Consider the following 22,619-nt stretch of genomic DNA (forward strand, 5'->3'; position numbering starts at 1 on the left):
GCCAAGGAGGGAAGAAATGACTTCATGAATAGGAAGTTTATTCTACAAATAAAAAGAAACCACAATGTAAAAAGGACTGAAATATAAAATAAGGTAGGTAAAATAACAACAAAACACAGATATAAAGCCAACCCAAAAGAGAAGGGAGGCTGTTTAGTTTTTAAATTATTAAATATAACAATCAGAAAACAAGATATCAAAAGTAGTCTTCCCTTTAAAATGGCTATATGGTATGCCAAGTTTTTTCATAGCATATCACTACTAAAAGATACAAATACGAAAAAAAAAAAGAAAAGAAAACAAGATATAATGATTTGTGAGGAGGAGGGAGGGAAAGGATCAATTTTAAAAATATTTCCATTCTCATTGTACATCTGAAACTAATAAATAGTGTCTGTGAACTATAATTTTAAAATGTAATTTTAAAAATTATATATATATATATTTTTTTTTCAATCTTATTTGTTGGATAAATATTCAACTTCAGGTTTGTAGAAATCAATTGCAATTGTCTAACACTTCAGAGGTTGTAGCATGAAGGGGTCGGTCAGAATGTAACTGTGGGAAGGGGATAGATTTGTGGTGTGGTAGGAGGAATAATGCTCCCCCAAAATTATCTACATCCTAATCCCTGGAACCTGTGATATGTTACCTTTCATGGAAGAAAGGACTTTGGAGACATGCTTAAAATCAAGGATCTGGAGATGGGAAGATGGGTGGGCCCAATGTAATCCCAAGGGTTCTTATAAAATGAAAGAAGGAGGCAGCAGAATCAAAGGAGATATGACCACGCAAACAGAGATCAGAGTGATGCACACCTGCGCTCCAGAGTTTGGGCAGCATCCTGAAGATGGACACGGCAAAGAACAGAGGCTCCCTGAGAGTCCCCAGAAAAGCACAGCCATGCTGAGGCATTTTAGATTTCTGACCTCCAAACCTGCAGATGGTAAATTCGTGTTGTTTTATGCCACTAAGTTTATGGCAATTTGTTACAGCAGCAATGGAAACTAATGTAGGGATGTGGGAGAGGCTGGATTGGACTTGGAGAGCATATGCCTCTTCTAATGGGGAAAACAAGAGCCCAGGTTTTGCTGGATCTCCCAGTTTGTTAGGAGAGGTGGAAAGTATGTTTGCATAAAATTAGCAACTAGTAGCACTGTGCAGGGCAAGGTAGGACTCCAACATGGCTGCTCCTTATTTTCTTTTTTGGGTAGTTCCAATCATGTGATGTGGCTAGAGTAAGGACAAAGGCTGGATTGACCAATAGCGCAGACTTTGTGGCACAGTCCTCTACTCCAGACCACTGACTACAGACCACATCCAAGCTTGCAGAGGCCGACAGCTCAGCTGTTCACAGAACTCCATGTCTCTGGCCCTGATGTATTGAAAGCAATGCGTGGTCCATTTTCTACCCCCAAGTCATTCAGAAGCTGAACTTCAATGTGTTCAATTTTTCTTCCATTCTAGATAATCAATGAGGCCAACATGCTTTATAGCTATTCTGGAAAATGAAATTATGTTCGAAATACAATTTGTTCTTCACAGAGGAAGGAATTATTCAAGTGCTAAATGTTAAGACTATTACCGAAACATGGACAGATAGATGGTAATGACTTTTAAAAATGAAGGGAAAAAGAAACATAAAACTCTAAATTAGTTTGCCTTAAAGTAATCCTCTGTTAATTCTATTCTTAGAGCAAGTTGATAGAAGAAGGGGAAAATAAAGTTAGTAACGTTTGTAGAGACAAGTGGCCTCTCTTAATATTCAGGCCATTAGCAGGCAATATTTATTGAGTGAAGGCTCTCTGAAAGCACTAAACACTAAGCACTAAACACAAAGCACTGAATGCCAGACAGGGTTCTGGAACAGAGTAATTTATAATATCACTATGAGGATGAGGCTAATATACAAAATAATTAGAGAGTAATTGCCAGTTGTTATCTGCACAGAAGAACAATGCCAAAATGTAAGTTAATGCGATATGTACTCAAGAAAGGGAAAGATGGGCAGCAGAGAGTTGACTGACAGCTATCAGAAAAGCTTTGAGATGGTTGGGTGTAATGCTGAACCTTCAAGGATAGGTAGAACTTATGCAGAAAAAGGGTTAGATATTCTACTCAAAGGAAATTGCTCAGTGACTCCTGTCATAGAATCTTAAATTTTTAATTGAAGCTGAGAATATAATAAAAACTGCATAAATTGTAGTCCTTTGTTATAAGATGAATTTACAACAAATGCAAGCAACTCTGCAAATTATGGGATAAGATAATTCATATTTCTCTATCATCAGGGCTTAAAACTGTAAGAGAGAGAAATAGTTTCCCATAATTCTCTACTTTATGTTACACAATTTTATATCAGAAGATGAAATGACTAAATGTGTACAGGTCTCATACTGTTGTAATCCAGTGGAAAGCTGCTTCTTTATAACCTAAATATTTTTCATAAAACATGGTTTTCTGAGTTATTTTATCATAACTGACTTCACAAGTGTTAGCAAAAACTACTCTGTCCTTTCATCTCTGAGAAAAGCAAGTATAAATTAAGTATGAAAAACAGTAAGAGAGGAAATATTCACGTAGAAGTTTTTTCTAGCCTGTAGGTAGTTAACTATATATCTTTTTTATTTTTGTAATCCTCACCCAAGGACATTTTCATTGATTTTTATAGAGAGGGGAAGAAAGGGAGGGAGGAAAGAAGAGAGGGAGGGAGGAAGGAGGAGAAGGAGAGGAGTAGAGAGAGAGAGAGAGAGAGAGAGAGAGAGATCACTTCCCACATGGGCTGACTAGGGCCTGGGATGGAACCAGCAAACAAGGTATGTGTCCTGACTTGGAATCGAACCTGTGACCTTTCAGTGTACAGGACAATGTTCCTACCAATGGAGCCACTGGCCAGGGTGATTAACTATATGTCTTCTTGTCCTTAAAAAATAAAGCCAATATATGGTTTGAAATTTTGACTAGAAAACTGTTGAATATTTGTTCAGTTTGATTCTAAAGGTCATAGATTGTGAGCTGCTGGATATTTCCTTGATTCCTTTATGAGCAAGAAAACATAACTTTCTACTAAATGATGTACCTTAAAAAACAAAACCAAACACTATAAAATTTTCATGCAGTATCTGGAGAAAGACTATAAAAGAAGCTTCTGAGCACCTACCATATAATCTCTCTGAGTTATTCTGCATGGATTTTCCCCACTGAACAGAGCTGAATAAACCCACTGTTTATAATTCAACATTCACTGGAAAAACAAAGGACATCTATATGTCAGTAACAACTGAAGGAGCTGAGTGGGTTTTCAGAAGATGAGTCTAATCTCCTTTAAAGTGATTAGTGAAAGCGAGCAAATAAAAAAAAAAATGAGAGTTTTATGTCACTTTCCAAAAACGAGCACTTTATAGTCCCTAAACAACTTGAGGAACTCAGTTCCTTCTGACCAGACCCTTTCTGCTGCGCTACTTTCTGGTTAGATATTTAAAAACTGCTTCTTTGTAACCAAAGGCTTGGTTGGCCATTTTACTTCCTAGTTACAGGTCATGCTGGGAATCTGGCATTTCAAGCAAGTGGCTGTCTGGGTAGTGGGGTATTACACAGAGCTCTGTATCCATATCAGGGCCGATCCAAGTCAATCTAGTCCAGTGATGGCGAACCTTTTGAGCTCAGCATGTCAGCATTTTGAAAAACCCTAACTTAACTCTGGTGCCGTGTCACATATATAATTTTTTTTTTTATATTTGCAACCATAGTAAAACAAAGACTCATATTTTTGATATTTATTTTATATATTCAAATGTCATTTAACAAAGAAAAATCAACCACAAAAATGAGTTCGCGTGTCAGAGGTGTCAGAGGTTCGCCATCACTGATCTAGTCCTTTGTGAAGTACTTGAGGATAAAATGGACCCAAACATGGAATGTTAGAAATTAAGGTTATCACAGGAACAGAGCTTTCTGTTCCTGAAGAAGTATTATGAACATTTCAGGCTAAATTATGAGGTGAATACATTCTCAAATATCTTCACAGAAAACCCTGGGCTGAAATAGGGATTCTCCCCCCTCTATATCCAGAGACACTAGGTGCGTCAGCCCAAAGAACTTCTTCTTTTTTTTTTTTTTTTATAATGTCTTTTTATATATATATATTTTATTGATTTTTTACAGAGAGGAAGGGAGAGAGATAGAGAGTTAGAAACATCGATGAGAGAGAAACATCGATCAGCTGCCTCCTGCACATCCCCTACTGGGGATGTGCCCGCAACCAAGATACATGCCCCGGACCGGCATCGAACCCGGGACCCCTCAGTCCGCAGGCCGACGCTCTATCCACTGTGCCAAACCGGTTTCGGCCCAAAGAACTTCTTAAAGCAGGATTACCCCCACGTCTCTGCATTTCTGCTTATGTGATCTCACCAACCATCTTATAAAATATTATAAGAATCAATCAAGTCATTGGCAAGTCATCTGTGCCAAGTAAAAACCAGATCATCTAAGTTACTGTGGTAAAAAAAATAAAACAAAAAAAAATCAATTTTGTCAGAAACAAGAACACTAGGATTTAGCCCAGAATAAATATTAGCTTGTTAGAAAGTGCTGTAAAATATGTGGTTCCAACTATGAAAGTAACTTGCATGAAATGAAATTGGTCAAAGTGTAGTTTGAAGAAAGAAACTGATCATAAACCACTTATTTGTGGTCATGAGTCCTCTTTTGAGGAGAAGCACAGAAGAACATAAGGGCTGGGAAGGGGCACGAGGGGACCTTATCAGGTGATGGTGATGTCCTATAATCTTGCTGGGGACTCCTTTACAGAGGTGCACCCATCTGTCAAAACTCAACTTAAGTACAATTAAAGATGTGTGCATTTCACTCTATGTAAATTTCGTATGCAAAACTGTCAGGCAATATTGAACTTTCCACTAAATGTACCTTTAAAAATCACTATAAAATTTCCATGTAGTATCTGGAGAAAGACTGTAAAAGAAGCTTCTGAAAACCTACCATGTAATCTCTCCCACGCTGAGTTACACTATACGGATTTTTCTCACTGAACAGAACTGAATAAAACCATTGCTTATAATTCATTATTCATTAGAAAAGCAAATGGCATCTATAACAAATGACTGTTGAAGGAGCTGTGTGGGTTTCAGCATGCTTATTAATAATAGCATGCTGAAATATGCAAACTGATGCCTGGGGTTTATTTTAAAATGCATCAAAAATAAGATGGTGAGAGATGGGCAAAGGGATAAGTGGACGGACAGGCATGTAAAGAAGTGAAATGTTAATGGTGGAAGCTAGATGGTGAATATACCGTTTTTCACTGTAAAACTCTTTCAAATTACCATATACATCATATTTTCATTAAAATGTTTTGGGAAGCCCTGGCCAGTGTTTCTCAGTGGTTAGAGCATCAGCCTGGGCTCTAAAGGATTGAGGGTTTGATTCCAGGTCAAGAGCACTTACTGGATTGCAGGTCAGATCCTCACTCCCCCTCCCCCTATTGGGGCTCCTGTGGGCAGCAACTGATTGACATGTCTCTGTTCTCTCTCTCTCTCTCTCTCTCTCTCTCTCTATCTATCTATCTATCTCTATCTCTATCTCTATCTCTATCTCTATCTCTCCTCTCCACCTCCCTTCAACTCTCTCTAGAATCAATGGAAAAAAATATCCTCACTCCTCAAGTGAGGATTAAAAAAAATAAAAAATTGGGGGGAAGCAAATATGATGGGAAGGGAATTACTGATGAGTTCAAGAATATCACAGCACTGACCACTGACCATGTTCTTCTCTTTAGGAGCTCACATGGTGTCCAGGGCCCTGGCAGAATATTTAAGTTGAAAACCCAAAGCACAGATCTAACAAGCTGATACATGGAAGGCTTTTTAAAAAAAATCAACCGCCTCAAACTGGTTGATTATGTTGGAAAATTGTGTGTTGAGAGGGGAAAAAGTAGCTCCCCACAGATAAAGTTTCTATATTTAAATTCACAGTGAGCTTAAGTGGGGCACCTGCAAGCCAGGTTAAGCAGAAGATGCTGTTAGATACTCAGGTGCAAGACCCAAATTAAAGCCAACACACATCACAGGCTTCTGATGGGTAGAAAGTGCCGGCAGAGGGAAGGAGTGGAGGAGGCCTTGGTATTTGTGGCAATGCAAGGAGGAACGTACTGAGAGGCAAGGGCAGGGCTTCCAACAATGATGAGTCCCAGAAAAGGGCAGCAGTGGAAACTTGTCAGAGGCCACAATACTGCACGTTCATTCCAGAGAAAACAGCAGGTGACACATCGTCAGTTACATCATCTGTGAAGGAGCCAGTGACACCAGCTAGTGAGTTCACTTCAATCACAGCCTCGGTCATTTGCGTTGCAAACTGACTGCTTGGTATTGACTAGATAATGTCCATTAAGTTATAAATAATAGCCTGAGCAGCTATTGATATTGGATTGCTCCTCACTAGTCAAAGTGCGGTCCCCAAACCAGCAGCATGGGAGCCTGTGAAAAATGCAGAATCCCAGGCCTCATCTCAAACCCTGCTGTGCTAGAATTTGCCATTTAACCAAATCACAAGTGATTTAACCATACACACGAATGAGTGAGACGCAGTGGAGTGGTCTTACAAGTCTGCAGACAGGCGCTCAGTAACTTGGCTTCTCAATAGCAGCTTTGACTTCAGACTCAGAGGGGAGGTATTGATTGGTAAACAGGTGAGCAACACCTTGTCCCCTGTGAGCGCCTTCCCCTGACAACTGCTTCCTCTTTGCAAAGCCTCAGTCCTAGCCTCTACCTGTGGGAGAGACCTGCCTCTAGCCCAGAGGGCCTGGAAAGTCTGTTACAATAAAACACGGTTGACCCTGTTTTTGAGCATTTGTCAAAGTTTCATATTCTTCAATGTGTCTAGAAATACTCCATATACCTGAGGAGAGTGGATCACTTTGCATGCAATTGCTCTTTAATGTAAAAAGCATACAAAATGTTTTCTCCGACACGTAACTATCAAAAGAGTTCTGAGACCACTGTCCTCAATTCGGCTGTAAGACAGAGCTAGTGAAAGGTCTTCACTCCCCCTTAAAAATAGCTGCAGAATATTGCATTCTATTCAAGTACACATCTGTCTAAAGTAAGTTTATTTTAATGCTCATATTTGTTTACTTGCCATTACAATAAAGACTGTTTTATGCTCAAATAGCTATGGCTAGTCATGGTTCACACAGAAATAAATGTTTTATCTTTGCTTTCATAATTGCGTTTATTTTTAAAGATACTAAGACATTCCTGAAAAACAAAGTATACAAACTGGAACTGCTTTTCTAAAGCCACCCAATGCCAATTATTCTGTACGGACTGCCACGTCCACACTCCAGCATCACATATTTGTCTATGCATACGTGCAATTACATGAAAAATGATTTTTACAAATATCATTACCAAATACACGAACTTTCTAAATTATTAATTTCCACTCTCTTATTTCAGAAAGCAATTCGCCATAATGTCTAATTAGCTTTCCAAGACAATGCATAAGTAACATTTCCAAGACAATAATTACAAGGTATATTTTCATTCTCACTTATTTAGGAAGAGACTTCTAAATATAATCATTTTTCCCATCTTATATAGTTGAATCCAAAAAAATGGCAATCAAAACATAAAACATGTAATATGTCCCATATTTTTTGCTAATTATGAAAAACAAAAAACTGAATTGGTTTTTGTAATAATTCATGCATGCTGGAAAAATATTTAACACTTTGTGCTGAACTGCATCACATTTAAGTATTCATAAAAAGTATATTCAAGAAATTGGTTAATTTTTTAATAGTTTTTTTAGAGTAGTTTTAGCTTAGCAGAAAAACTGGGCAGAATAGGTATAGAGATGTCTCATTTACCCCCCATGTACATGGTTAATTTTTAAAATATGGAGATCCTAAATAACATACACACAAAAATCCTACCAATCAAATCACACTGATAAATACCATATTGAAAACTCTGTTTGAGTTGCAATTAGGTTTAGGGAAATTTTATAAACAGACATTAAAATAAATCTGAATCAAATTAATGCCAGAACCACAACACAATGATAGTGTTTAATATACTTTGTTATCTTAATTTTGTCTTTGTTTTCTCACTTATTAAAATATCTAAAGAAACAAATCAACAATAAATAAGACAATCTTCATGAAATGTTTGAGTGAGCCAAGAAATTTAAAGACACAGAAATATTTTCTTTTTTCTCACCACCCCTTCTGGAATGACAACAATAAAATTGCAATAGCCCTAATATAGGCTATTAAAACCATAAACGACTCCCCTTGTAAATCCTCACTTCCACTCATAAAGCCATTTTTCAGTATGCTCTCTTACCTGAAACGAAGTGAGTATGACTTGAACTTCACCCAGTCAGAAACAGACTCTTGAGAGTATGTCTGAGGCAGGCTGCGAAGTGCAGGGGCAATCCTTGTTCCTGGATAAGCTCTCTCTTTCCCGAAGGCAAGGAGCAGGGAGAGGCTCAGGATGCACAAGCCACACGGTGTAAGGAGACTGGTCCTCTCCCTCGGAGTCCCCACCCCCCTCAGCCACAAAGACAGAGGTTGGGCCAGCAGGGCCCACAGCCACAACTCAGTGCCCAAAGGGACAGAGACAGAGTCTCCTCACCATTCTCAGCAGAACCCCAACGATAAGCAAGTGCTTTTCACAAGCATCTTGCCAGGGAATGAGTAAGAGGTCCCACACATCACAGGAAAACACCACTTGGTCACAGGCTGGGGTTTACTTACAATTTGAAGCTGACACCTAAGCTGGCCCTTAAAACAAATCTTGGGGTTTTCTATAGTGAAGGCCACAAAAATTTCAGGATAAAACCCTAAAGGAAAGCAAAACTGATTGCCCACGAGTCAGTAAATGAACAGAAACATGTAAGCTGTTGAGAATCTTTGTCTCAACTTCCCAGTCTGGCTACCACCTTATGCCTATTTTCCTCCTTTATCATACCTTCAGGGTTCACGAAGGGATACAGAATTTCGTTAAGCTAAGTAGTATTGATATAAGGAAAAATAAATAAGAACTAATATCTATAGTGATATCTGGAGATTACCTCCCTTGCATGGATAGCAAAAGGTGAAGACTTTTGTACAACTGTATCTCAAGAGGACTTTAATTCTACATCTAATTAAGACACACACACACACACACACACACACAAACACACACACATTCCCCAATTTATCTATCCATCCATGAGCTACTGCATGACAAATAAAAACAGCATTTTTCAAAATGTGCCAGCTAATGTAAAATGTATTGCAAAACAAAGTTCCAGGGAAAGTTTTAGAATGGTCAACTTACACTAATGTCCACAGAATCCTATACTACAGGATTTCTCTGTTTTTAAAATGCTAATATTCATCATCAACCTATTAAACGTAATACTTCATACATTGTTTCCCAAACTTACTTAATCACAGAATCCTTTATTTGAACAGCATCCAGAGGGAATTGTATTTCATGAGGCAGATTTGGGAAATGCTGATAACTCTAGATTCCACTTGCCAATTTTTAATCAACAAACCTGACATTATGAAGTGTTTCTCAAAGCACTCAGAAAAGCCATTAAATTATTAGGCATCCCATCTATCCCAACTTGCAATGATATCGCTGAAATTCCAGTGTGGTCAATATCCAGATCACTCAATATTAGAAAGCTAAACCTGTTTTCCAAATGAGAGCATGTGGAAGGAAACATATTATACAGGTACTTAATGAACATCTACTATATCCCTCGCACTGTGCTACAAAACGACAGCATGGTTTCTATCCTCAAGAAGCTGGCCATTTTGTTTTGAACCTCTGCGGGTGGTAAGAGTGGGCATGCGGCGGCATTGTGGTGTCCTCAAAAGTTGAATGTCGGCCTTCAGAGATCAACATTCAGGCAATGTATTTCACAGAGTGGGCACTTCAGCCCAGATACAGATACCAAGCCAGAGTAGCCACTAAAAGCACCTCCCAACGCATCCGTAAGTGCACATTTCAACCAGTTTTACACAGGGAGAAACTCAGTCATGGGCCTCCTATAAATCATGAGTAAAACCTGTCTCGCCTCAAACACTTCCAATTTATCCCAAGTCCTCATGTCCTGTTTGTTATCCCTGTGCATCCCCAGTGACCCCCAGACAGTCTATACTTCTCATTTATATGAATAAGTGGGTTTTCAGGATAGAACTAGGATAGACTGGTAATTCACAGCTGGTCCACAGAAATCATTAAGTCAACATTGAGCCTCACCCACCTCGACTACTTCACACGTTATTTTTCCAAATATGTCCCTTTAAAGATAGAAAGCCTTCTAAAACAATGCATCTTCCTTTAAATCTTCTAATATGAAGATGTTTAATATAATTAATATCTTTAGTTCATAAATGTACTTACGATTTTATTCAGTAGAATCCATAATAGTCGATTGAAGAGACTACTATAATATGGTGAGAAACATATTTTACTAAAAAAAAAATGATTCAAGAGACATGGAATGGTATGATGTTGAGCAAGAAGCTTAATTCCCAAAGTCTTATATTCCCAAAGAGCAATAAAATGTCATATGAGATAATGATGATGTCACAGGGTTGCATGAGAATCAGAAGAGAAAAATACAAGCTACAAAGCTCTGGAAAGATGTGCTTTGGTTCTTTCAGTCACTATGAACTAAGAGCCTGCCATGTGACAAAAACCTAGAGCTCGACAGTCACTGTTCACTGTGAAGAACATGCATCTGTTCTCATTCTCATGAGTGGATATAGGCTTGGATGTCTTCAAAATTAATTGTGAAAGTAACACATTTATTTAAAAAGTTCAGACCACAGAAGGCATTAAAATGAAAAGTACTCCATCTTTCATACTAATTACGACCACTGCTGCGTTTGGTTTACATTTGCCCGCAATGACTATTTTAGATGACTCATTTTCACAAGACTGCTTCCTTCTTATGAATGAGTTTATTATGGTCGCATTACAGTTTCTAATAACCAGGTGGTTCATCTTAATGCTATTATTTCATTTTGTTAGTTAGGCTTCCTGGTTTGATATTTTCTTTTGTTCTGGTTTTTGCAACATAATTTATTTGAATATAAAATGGAAGCCAAACAATTATGGTATATAGAATGTAATGAAAATGTTATCAATCTTCTCACCACAAACACACAAAATGGGAACTCTGTGAGGGGATGGATGCGTTGACTAATCTCAGTGCCATAACCATTTTGCAATAGATACATATGCAAATCAGCATGCGTACCTTAAACTTACATAATGCTACATAGTAATTAAATCTCAACAAAGCTGAAAAATAAGTACAGCTGCAGCAACTATAAAAAATGTTACAAAGCTTGATAATACAAAAATAGTAATACCACCAAGAGATTGGAGAAGATGGAAGTATGAATGTGCTGTTTAAAGTTTTTTTTTGTATCTAAGAGCCAATAGATACTATCTAAAGTTATAAATCAATAAACAAACATGTATTATTATTCACATTTGTAATAATTCATTACCACAAAGAGTAAAAACAAACAAACCTCAAATATAGAAAATAAACAGAGAGACCATGGAGGGTCTTGCATAATCTAATAAACAAAACAAACATCCAACTAGTGAGGAGTGCTGCTGGGAGGCCTGCCTGTGCCTCAGCCTCTGTTCCAGGACAGCTCAGCCTTAGCCTTGCAAAGCCTCCACCTGCTGGCTCGGAGAGAAACAGGTTTCATTTCCTGGGATCTGCTCCAAATATCTGCAAATTTGGCAGACATGCTTCAGAGTCGGGGCTTTAGCCTTTCCTACTTTTAGTAAATAATTTTTTCTCCCACTTTCAGTCATTTATTTCTCTCTCCGCAATTTCAGGGAAGAGAACAGACACATTTACTCTAATTCCTTTTTTTGTTTGTTTATGTCTATTTTTTATTGTTGACAGTATTATAGCTGTCTCTCGTTTACCCCCTTCCTTCACCCCGTCCTCCCAGCCCCTACCCAGCTGCCCAGGTCTTCACCACTCGATTGCCGGTGTCCATGGACTATGCATATTCGTATGTAAGTTCTTTGGTTTATCTCTTCTCGTCCCTTTAACAGAAGCCGCTGCCTCCCGACTTGCTTATATTATTTTCTATATTCTTTAGTTTCTCTGTCTCTCCACTGCCTCCCACTAACTGCCTCTTCCCTTTCTGTTCTCCTGGCGCTAATATCAGTGGTGCTGAGCCAATCTGCACTGCCTGCAACACACAACTGTGCGCATCCCTCCCCATCTCCAGTCACAGTGGGAAGGTTTTTCACCACAGAACCTGGGCGGCAGGACAAACCAAGCTCCTTCCCCCTTCCCCTTCTCAGACCAGAGGTTGAACACTCACCAGCACAGCACTGACAGGTCTGTGGATTTAAAAATCAGTTTATTAGAACTGTGTGTAAAGGAAGGATATAAACATTTTTTACTGAGAGTGAGAAAAGGCTTCTACAGTCAGGGACCTTTAGATCTGCAGGCTTCACATCTGCGGATTCAACCATCAAAGACAGAAAATATTCAGGGGGGAAAAATCCCAGGAAGTTCCCAAAAGCAAAACTTGAATTTGCCACAAGTGGAGCACCATGCTAAAGACAGTCAAATGAAATAATGGCAGCCATACAGGGGTGTTGCCATATGCAAATATAGGTTATATGCCAATACTATACACCAATTTATATAAGGGATTTGGGTATCTGCAGGGGTCCTATAACCAGTCCCTTGTGAATACCAAGAATCAACTGTATTTTAGCTTTTTTAAAAAAAAATTAGTTGGTACAGACAGCTTTATTATATATTTGATACTGCCAGATAAGCAACCTCAACAGGATACACCAACATTACCATGAACACAGCAGTTTCTCAAATAACATTGTTTTACTCAACGCCGTTTGCTTATGACGTTAATGAGATGCCATAAGAACTTAACTCTATATCATTAGCCTTTGGTAAAATTGTGTTGTTGTTTTTTTAATGTATCATTTTGCTTAAAGTCACTGAATGTGTTAGCTTTACTGATTCCTTTAATATACTTAGAAAGTATATAGCATCTTTTACCGTAGTAGCTCTAAATAGTATATTGACTCATATTGTTTGATTCTCATTACCTACCAATTTAATAAAGTATCAGCATATTCATTTACTATGGCATGATACACAAGACGACTTTTAGGTCCAGCCAAATCTGCCTCCTCCCCTGCTCCTTCCTTTTCCCCCTCCCAAAACACACCAAATCACATTTTTGCTTCCTTTCTTTCCCCTAAAAAAGCTTATAGATGAAAGACCAAAGTAATTATTTAATAGTTCCCTTGATCTTTCTAACTTTACTAGAGATGTATTTTTTAAATGTATTTTTATTGATTTGAGAGAGCAAGAGAGAGGTAGAGAGAGATGAAAACTTCAATGATGAGAGAAAATCATTGATCAGCAGCCTCCTGCACAATCCCTACTATGGCTCAAGCCCGCAACCCGGGCATGTACCCTGACCGGGAATCTAACTGTGACCTCCTGATTTCTAGGTCGACCCTCAACCACTGGGCCATGCTGGCCAGGCCTCGAGATGGACTTTAATGCCGACAACTCAGTCAGTATACACAGGGTCCAGTCAATCTTGTTTCAGGGAACAAAGGCCAAATAAGAAGAGAACATTATTTTAAAGCATAATGACAACCTAACCAACATGGCCAATTCAGTCCACCTGATCGTCCGCATAGTGAATCATGAAATAAAAAGATTTGACAAAAACAAAAAAAGAACACTCTGTGAAGAAATAAACCAAAAAAATTAATTATCATATGAACTTATATACTCACCAATGTTCCTCTAATTCTTCATGCTAGCTGTGTTCAACATCTTTGACTGTTATCATTATTAACATGAATTCTATCATCCATAATATTGAATCATATTTTATTAAAATTATCAGTACAATGTGAGAAAGTTACTTATCTTTAAAGTCAGAACAGAATCCACAGAACAATAAAAATGCTTCCTCAGTTATTTTGTCTAAATATTTCATTCTACTCCAACATAAAAAAAAAAAAATACCCCACATGATATAATGGTGAATTTTATTCAAGAGAGATCATTTCATTTTTGTCTCACCATTTAAAGTCAATAAAATAAAATGCATTACACGAACCATCTCGAAGATATTCTAGGTATTAAACACACAAGTGTTGGCATCAAAGCTGTTAGGTTTTGGACAAGTTACCTAGTCTCTCTATAGTTCCATTTCCTCATCTCTAGAATGGAAACAAAAATACCTTCCTCACAGGGTTACTGAGAAGGTTTAAATGGGAAATCTACATAAAACACTTAACATATCATTTGGTTACGTACTAAGTACTCAGTAAACCGGGAAAACGTATTGTCACTATCCGGTACTGCTGCTTTTGCACAGCAAGTCAATCAATCCCTCAGACAGCAGCCTTGGGATCACAGCAGTTTAGAGCAGAGCTTCTCTAACTTTCACATGCACACGATCACCTAGCCGAGTGGTCTGCAAACTCATTAGCTAACAGAGCCAAATATCAACAGTACAACGATTGAAATTTCTTTTGAGAGCCAAATTTTTTAAACTTAAACTATATAGGTAGGTACACTGTCATTAACTTAATTAGGGTACTCCTAAGCTGGCCTTCGCTAAAAACGTCCTCAATCTGATTGAGGTACGTTCGCTGAGGTCGACCCCTTCCAACTCTCACATCCACACTCATCTTGCACACTTGTTTCGACTATCTCCTTTCGTTCAATCGCACTGTACGTGCGCGCCCACACGTGGTATTTTGTGGAAGAGCCACACTCAAGGGGCCAAAGAGCTGCTTGTGGCTCGCGAGCCGCAGTTTGCCGACCACTGACCTCGGGATTGTGTTAAAAAAAAATGCAGGCTGAGATCCAGGAGGTTTGCTGTGGGCCTGAGACTCTGTAGCCCTAACAAGCTCAAAGGTGATGCCTATGCTGTTCGTCCGGAGACCACACTTTGAGTATTAAGGATCTGGACCACCTGGGTATCCCCCTCCCCACCACCACCCTCCACACAAACACTCACATACCCGGGCATAGTTAACTACAATTCCAACACTGAGTCCACAATCCAACATTACCTTCCCTGTAAAAATAGATCTCTTCCTTAAAAATGGCAAAAGCTAGGAAGGACTCAGGATAACTGCTAAATATAGAATACAGTTATAAGAAAGGCAAGGGACTGCTTAACCTGAGGAAAGAACTTGGGTTTCTGAATTAGACAGGCCTGGGTTCGAGCCCTCACCCCATTACATGAACTAGCAATTAATGTGGCTTTAGATTAATTACAAATCTTACTAAACTTCAGCTTTCTTATTTATAAGACAGAGATAATACTATCTTTCTAAAAGTATAAGATACTTCAAATAACAGCTGTCTCAAAAATAGTATCTGTATTGTATAGCCTGACACACAGTAGGTGCTAAGGACACGTGGGCTGCCTTTCTGCTCCAGACTGCATTGTTTTAATTACTTGTTAATGTAACTGGAGTTTCTTTCTGCTTTCACTTAACTTGGGCCCTTCTTCTCTAGCAAACTATCTGTCTCTACTAACTCTTTTTCATGCTATTTCAAGCTGCCAGCATTAGTAATTTCCCAAGAGAAAGAACCTATTTCCTAGCATGTTCTACTAATCCTCAAGACCTAAAGTCTGGGGGAAAAATGATCTGTTTTCCACATGGTTTCTCTATCTTCTAAATCCTTGCAGGCTCGCTCTTTCTCCTTGCACAGACACAAAAAAGGAAAGGAACAGGAGTCATTGCCACCTTTTTCTCCATCTCCACAAGAGCTGGAACTGCCTTTTTCAGTCAGGGAAACTGTTATGGTGGGAAACCAGGCAAGAACTCCGAGATAACGCTCTGTATTCTTTTTTAGTTTCAAAAACTGAAATTGGTTCTATTTCTTAAGGAAGCTATAAAAATACAGGTGTGCACTCGCGCGCACACACACTAACACACACCAGCTTTGTTGTGCTTTCCTGTCACCAAGCAGAAATGTTATAAGGCCAAGAACATCAGATGTCCAATTTAACTGTAGTCTCATTGATTCGACACGTTATTTACTGAGTACTTGCCATGCGCCCAGGGCTGTTCAGATGCCAGGTGTACACTTGTGAGTAAACAGACACGGTTCACCCGTGAGGACCTAACTATCCCAACACCTTCACTAATCTTATTTCTGAAATCATGAAACACTTCCAGAGCTAGTCTGGTTTCTAAAACCTAGCCCAGGGCAGAGGAGGACAAATTAGCCACAGCAACACTGTTACAGACCAGTCCTAGGCTCAACTTATGAAAGAGATGAAATGCACCATGGCACCGCTAGACGAAACCTGCACATAAAGGTGGTCTCTATTATGCCACCAAACAGTGGCCGATCTAGCCCACCACACTGTTGGCTGGAAGGAGTGGCGGTCCCTTGGAGACAAGATCCTACAGCACCTTTAGTGTGGACAGATATTCACATGTCCTCCCGCAAACCACCCACCCCTTCTCCCTATTCATGAGCAGCTAAACAGGCCCCAGATCCATGGAAAGCTTTCTGGCACACTGAACCACAAACGGTTCTAATTTTCACCAGCCACACAAGACACATTTAATATCTTGCTGCCTATGTGCAGCTATAATACTTCATAGTAATATTTAATATTTAGCTATAATACTTAAAAGTAGAAATTGGAATGCTGAGCAAGATAAAGCCAGCTTCATTCACCATCTTTAAGTCTGTTATTACTTTTGTCACGCTGAGCTCACTCCATTACAAGTCTCACTGGTAAGAAGAGGCACTGTGGATAGAATCATCATGATAACAAATTCATATCATGTAAAAAGCATCAGAAAAATACAATCCGAATAGGTGGAAATTATGCGGTCAGATAATCAGTAAGATCTTCAGATGCAGATTAATTTATTGTTCACATTGATGAGGCTTAATTATGTCCATGAATTGCTTTTACAGAGGCTTCTACATGACAAGAAAACACACTAGGTCTCATCATTTATGTTAAAGTGGGAAATGAAAAGACACCTTTTACTTTTCATACCATAATCAAAATATAATAATCATAGAGAGTGCATATAAAAAGAGAATGCCATCTTGGTAAAAAGGAACATTGTTCCCAGTGATCTCCAACAGGTATTTGAAAGAGGCTTAAAACTCTCTGATATTTCGATCCAATAGATATGTGTCAAGAATGAAACAAGATGATTTTCTAAGTAGTTTGGTTTAAAATTCAGGGGTAACCACATCTTCTACAGATAACTTTGGTAAAAATTACCCACAATCCTTTCCACAAAGCAATCTGAAGGGGTCTTCTAGCAACTAGATGAATAATTTAGGGTTAATAATTCGGACAATCGCTTTACTTGGATTGGCTAAACTAACACAGGCCTGAATTAATTTCAACATGCCTCTGCTTCCCTTTCCCTAAGATAATTCTGAAGAGAGTACATCTTCATATTTTAGACAAGTGACTCCCAATGTGTAGGAACCACTGTTAATGCTAAACTGCAAAGTGATTTTAGATGCTATACAGATAAAGCCTGGAATAACACAGAAGGAATCTCTTTCTTTCTCTCTCTCTCTCTCTCTCTCTCTCTCTCTCTCTCTCTCTCTCTCTCTCTCTCTGGCAAAGAAAGGGCCCTGACTCAGGGTTTGAGGCAGGGATTGTTATCTACTCAGGATTGAATGGACACTATTTTTTTTAACTTTTATTGGCTATCTCTACTATTTGTAGCACATGATAGTTTTATATTTAATGTTTTCTTTTCAAATACATTTATTTGGGTAAAAAAAAAGTGAAAAACGTTAAATAATAATAGAAGTGGAACATATCCATGGCAAAAACTATGAAGATGATATCTGAATGACTGATATTGGGAAACACTGTAGTATAGCAATTAAAACAGTCTGGGTTTACTACTAGCTTCACAATTAACCTTGCGGTGTGAATTTAGTCAAGTTACTTAAGATCTCCACGCCTCAACTTCCTCATTTGTAAAATAGAGATAATGACAGCATTTACTTCAAAGGGTTATTGTGAGGATAAAGGGGTTATTACAGGTAAGTATTAAAATGGTACCTGGCTTATGGCAAGAATTCGAGGGGTCCCATATTGTGAGAGGGTGTAGGTCAGGCCGAGAGACCTTTGTGCACCGAGCCTCCAGTATTTTATAACTATATCTAGATAAATAATGATCTATTGAAACTTGATCCTTTGGCCTGGGAATTATGAGGTAAGTTAGGGAGATTTTTTTCACAGGCCCTTGTATAAGAGAAAAGGAAAGCTCCTTGTTGTTCTTTAAATTAAAATTTGAGGCAGCCAATTGAGGCATGTTTAAAACGCATGTGATGCTCTAGAAGCCAGAAATACAAGTGGCCTGTTTTGGATTCCACTATAGTTTCCTTTCCTGTCTCCCTACAGATCCCAATATTTCATTATTAAGACTTAAAAATTAGACTGCCATTCCTTATCCATATGACACCAGCCAAAATGTATCTACAATGAGATACAGGATTCCTCCAAAATTTTAATTTCTGCTTGATTTATGCAGCATCCCAAGAATCACAGTTTTCTTGAATATTACTCCAGTAAAATACTTTTTGTTTAAATTATAGACACTTTACATGCAATAACATTTTTCTTTTCAAATATATGCCATTAATTTATTTTCTTTATTACTTTATGTAAAAACTTCCACCATTAAATGTATTAATTTTAATATTTAAGAAAAATAAATTCAAAAGTGCAATGCTGGCCCTAGCTGGTTTGGCTCAATGGATAGAGCATCAGCCTGCGGACTGAAGGGTCTTTGATTCAATTCCAGTTAAGGGCAAGTGCCTGGGTTGTGGGCTCATTCGCCAGTGGGATACTTGCAGGAGGCAGTCGATCAATGATTCTCTCTCATCATTGGTGTTTCTCTCTCCTCCCTCTCCCTTCCTCTCTGACATCAATACAAACTTTTTAAAACTGCAATGCTGAATAAAAAAGATAACAGTGGGTACCCTTACCTTTTCTGGATTTTAAAGGAAATATTTCTATTGTTTACAATATCAAGTAATGATTTGTTTACATTTTTTAATAGATAACTTTTTAAAGATCTTTATTGTTAAAAGTATTACACATGGCCACATTTCCCCCCCTTAATCATGTTAAGAAAATTCCCTTCTATTTCCAATCTGCTTAGCAGCGGTTCTCAACCAGTGGGTCACGACCCCTTTGGCGGTCAAACGACCCTTTCACAGGGGCCACCTAAAACCATCATGCATACCAGATATTTACATTATGATTCATAACTGTAGCACCATTACAGTTATGAAGTAGCAACGAAAATTATTTTATGGTTGGGTCACAACATGAGGAGCTGTATTTAAAGGGCCAGAAGGTTGAGAACCACTGGCTTAGAGGATGATCATCCATCAGTTCATGCTTTTGTCAAATATCTTTTCTGCATCTACTTAGATGATCATATGGTTTTTATTCTTTAATCTGTTAATGTGGTAAATTACCCTTGAAGATTTTCTAACATGAAGCCAGCTTTGTATTCCTGGGATAAACTCAACTTGATTATGATACATTATATTTTTTACACTCAGTTGTATTATTTTAATAATGTTATTTAGGATTCTTACCTCTATGTTCTTGAGTGAAATGGGCCTGTAATATTTTCTTTCTTTTTTAAAATCATTATTGTTGAAAGTATTACAGATGTCCCCTTTTTTCTCCCATTGACCCCTTATGGCCCACCCCTGCCCGTACCCCAGGCCTTCACCACCCTATTGTCTGTGTCCATGGGTTACGCATATATGCATACAAGTTCTTTGGTTGATCTCTTTTTAAAAATCTGCTTAAATATCACTATCATCTGAATTTTTATGTCTTCCCAATAATCATGAAATCCTAACCCACAAAGAAGAGAATACTGGCCCTCAGGAAGGGGATGAGTGTCCTTAAAAGAGCCCCTTCTCACGTGAGGACACAAGGGACTGTCTACGACCTGGAAGCGGCCGTCACCTGACCATGCTGGCACCCAGGCCTCAGACATCCAGCCTCCAGAACTGGGAGAAAAAAAACGTCTGCTGGTCATAAGCCACCTAGTCTGTGGTATTTCATGATAGTAGCCCCAACAAATAAAGCAAGTATAAAAGCAAATGGGCATCACTTATTTATCTTTTGCTTCATATGATTTTCTCTGCTTTGGCTTCTAGAGAAATTCCTCCCTTTGTTCATGTAGCTCAGTGTGACTCCTGAGAGTAAACCACACAATGCAGTGGGAAAGTTACTTTCTGTTAATGCCATGTGCCTCTTCACTCTCTTTCAGATGAATGGGCATGTTGGACTAAAATGGGGAAGGACAGAGCACTGTTCTGTGGCAAATACAGCTTCCTGAACAATGAACTGGAGTTGTCCCATTTAATCCCACAAGTTATCAACCCCACTAGAACCCAGCTAGACTTTTTTTTACAAGAAGAAGAAGAAAAAGAAAAGAGAGGGGAAAAAAGAAACAACTCTGTTAACTGATGTGAAGGAAAATGGTTAACAATGAAATTAATGCTAATTGCAAATGTAACCTTCAAGATGCGCAGAGCCAGTAACCCCTCGAAGAAAAGATATTACAATCCGGTTGCTTCTGAATGTCAAATGTACCAGCAAGGAACGGCTATGTAAATTGCCAGGGCAGGCTCTGAACTAAGAGTCCAAAGTTAATTTTTTAAAGCAAAGTCATTGTTCTAATCCAGTGGTCAGCAAACCGCGGCTCGCGAGCCACATGCGGCTCTTTGGCCCCTTGAGTGTGGCTCTTCCACAAAATACCACGTGCGGGCGTGCACGTACAGGGAACGTTGTGGAGTGAAAGAAGATGTAGTGTCGAGGATTGAGAAAGGTATGATGAGATGGTTTGGACACATAGAGAGAATGAACGAAAGGAGATGGACGAAACAAGTATACAAGACGTGTGTGGACGGAAGAGTTGGAAGGGGTCGACCTCAGCGAACGTACCTCAATCAGACTGAAGACGTTTTTAGCAAAGGCCAGCTTAGGAGTACTCTAATTAAGTTAATAACAATGTACCTACCTATATAGTTTAAGTTTAAAAAATTTGGCTCTCAAAAGAAATTTCAGTCATTGTACTGTTGATATTTGGCTCTGTTGACTAATGAGTTTGCCGACCGCTATTCTAATCCCTAATTCTGTGAAAATTAGACCTTTACTTCTCTCATTTCCTAAATGACCATGTACTCATACCTACAGAGGCAGTTCTTCAGCCTGACTTTGCTACAGGACCACAGCACCAGGTGCCTGGGTGCAAACCTCAGGTCTGTGCAACCTTGGCATGTCACGTAACCTTATGGTACCTATGTTGTGCCATCTAAGAATATGATTATGGTAGCACCTAACTCACAAGTTTGTTAAGAACTGTACTCGGCATATGGTTAGTGTCATGTCATGTTAAAGCTAGGTATTATTAGTAATGGTCATATGTGACCTTAACATGCCTTCTTGTTTACACTGAGATAGGTGTTGCCATATGCCTATCTTATGGAAGAAATCAGGGAGAGCCCAGCTCTGAATTTCTTTTCCATGAACTTCCATCCTGTTTAAGTCACTGTTATCTTTTTACCTTTTCCTGTTATAAACAGTCAACACTAACCCTAACTGATACATCAAACAAATAGGGCTCCTCAGAACACATGCTGAGGAATCCCTGACCTTAAAGCTTCCTAGACATCTCATTAGTACCATAAACCCAGTTTTGGAAAATTATTTTTTCCACAGTAAAGCATTACCTTTATTTAGATATAAAGAAACAGTGACCTAATTTGCTGTTCTCCACGAACAGTGATGAACATGCACTTACCTAAACACCCACCTTGCTTGAGGGGCTTTAGTTGATTATAATAACCATTTCCTGATGAATAGCAAAGAGGCAACTATTAGAAAGTGAAACTACTGAGTGCATTCTATGTACTTATGCCCCCTCCCCCTTACAGCATAATTCAGTGTATGAAAATGTACCTGGTTTCCCATTTTGACTTTTCCTTGTAGTAGCTCATCTTTAAACATCCAATTATATAGAAATTTATTTGTTTAAGCTTTTTCTTCACGGAAATCCAGAAATTAAATTGCTTTGCCAACAAGGCCAGGAAAACAAAACAGTTGTGTTGTGGCTGAGCCATAAGGCTCACATCATAAACACAAGCAGAGCCTGCACAGCTTTGCTCTCACAAAGCCATTTGGGAGAAGATTTTCATGGCAGCAGCTGAAATGTTTCTACCAAAACAACACCTACACTTTGCTAGAGTTATTTTCAGAGGAGAAGGTTTCCCCTACTGCTGTTTAAATTGTTAAAATGTGGAGTTAAAAGCGTAGGCACACATGAGCCTGGGGCTGCAACCCTGGAGGGAGAACATAGAGGCCACATCTTGGCTAGAGAACTTCAGGCAGACCACTTAACCTCACTCACCTCAGGTCCTCACCACAAATGGGAATATCAGTGCCTTAGCACTGTGGCTACATGATATGTGCTCCAAAAATGAAAGCTGTATTAATTCCTATCCAA

The 22,619-nt window shown here is 38.7% G+C and overlaps 1 protein-coding gene across 8 annotated transcripts in view; it reads right to left on the reverse strand.

The window, feature by feature from the left end:
• PLCB4 (phospholipase C beta 4) overlaps positions 1 to 22,619 on the reverse strand; it is a 380,146-nt gene that overhangs the window by 277,103 nt on the left and 80,424 nt on the right. Inside the window, exons 1-2 of one of the 8 annotated variants that reach the window (XM_059705569.1) lie at positions 8,367 to 8,526; positions 6,082 to 6,302 (exon numbers count right to left, since the gene is read on the reverse strand). The exons of 5 other annotated variants lie outside the window; for them this stretch is intronic. The gene's annotated coding sequence lies outside the window, so the exon portion shown is untranslated. Of the gene's footprint in view, positions 1 to 6,081; positions 6,303 to 8,366; positions 8,527 to 22,619 lie in introns of those variants that run through there. 2 more of the 8 variants (XM_059705566.1, XM_059705570.1) reach the window with 2 other exon arrangements.

This window comes from Myotis daubentonii, chromosome 8 (assembly GCF_963259705.1).
Source record: "Myotis daubentonii chromosome 8, mMyoDau2.1, whole genome shotgun sequence".
Classification (NCBI taxonomy): Eukaryota; Metazoa; Chordata; class Mammalia; order Chiroptera; family Vespertilionidae; genus Myotis; species Myotis daubentonii.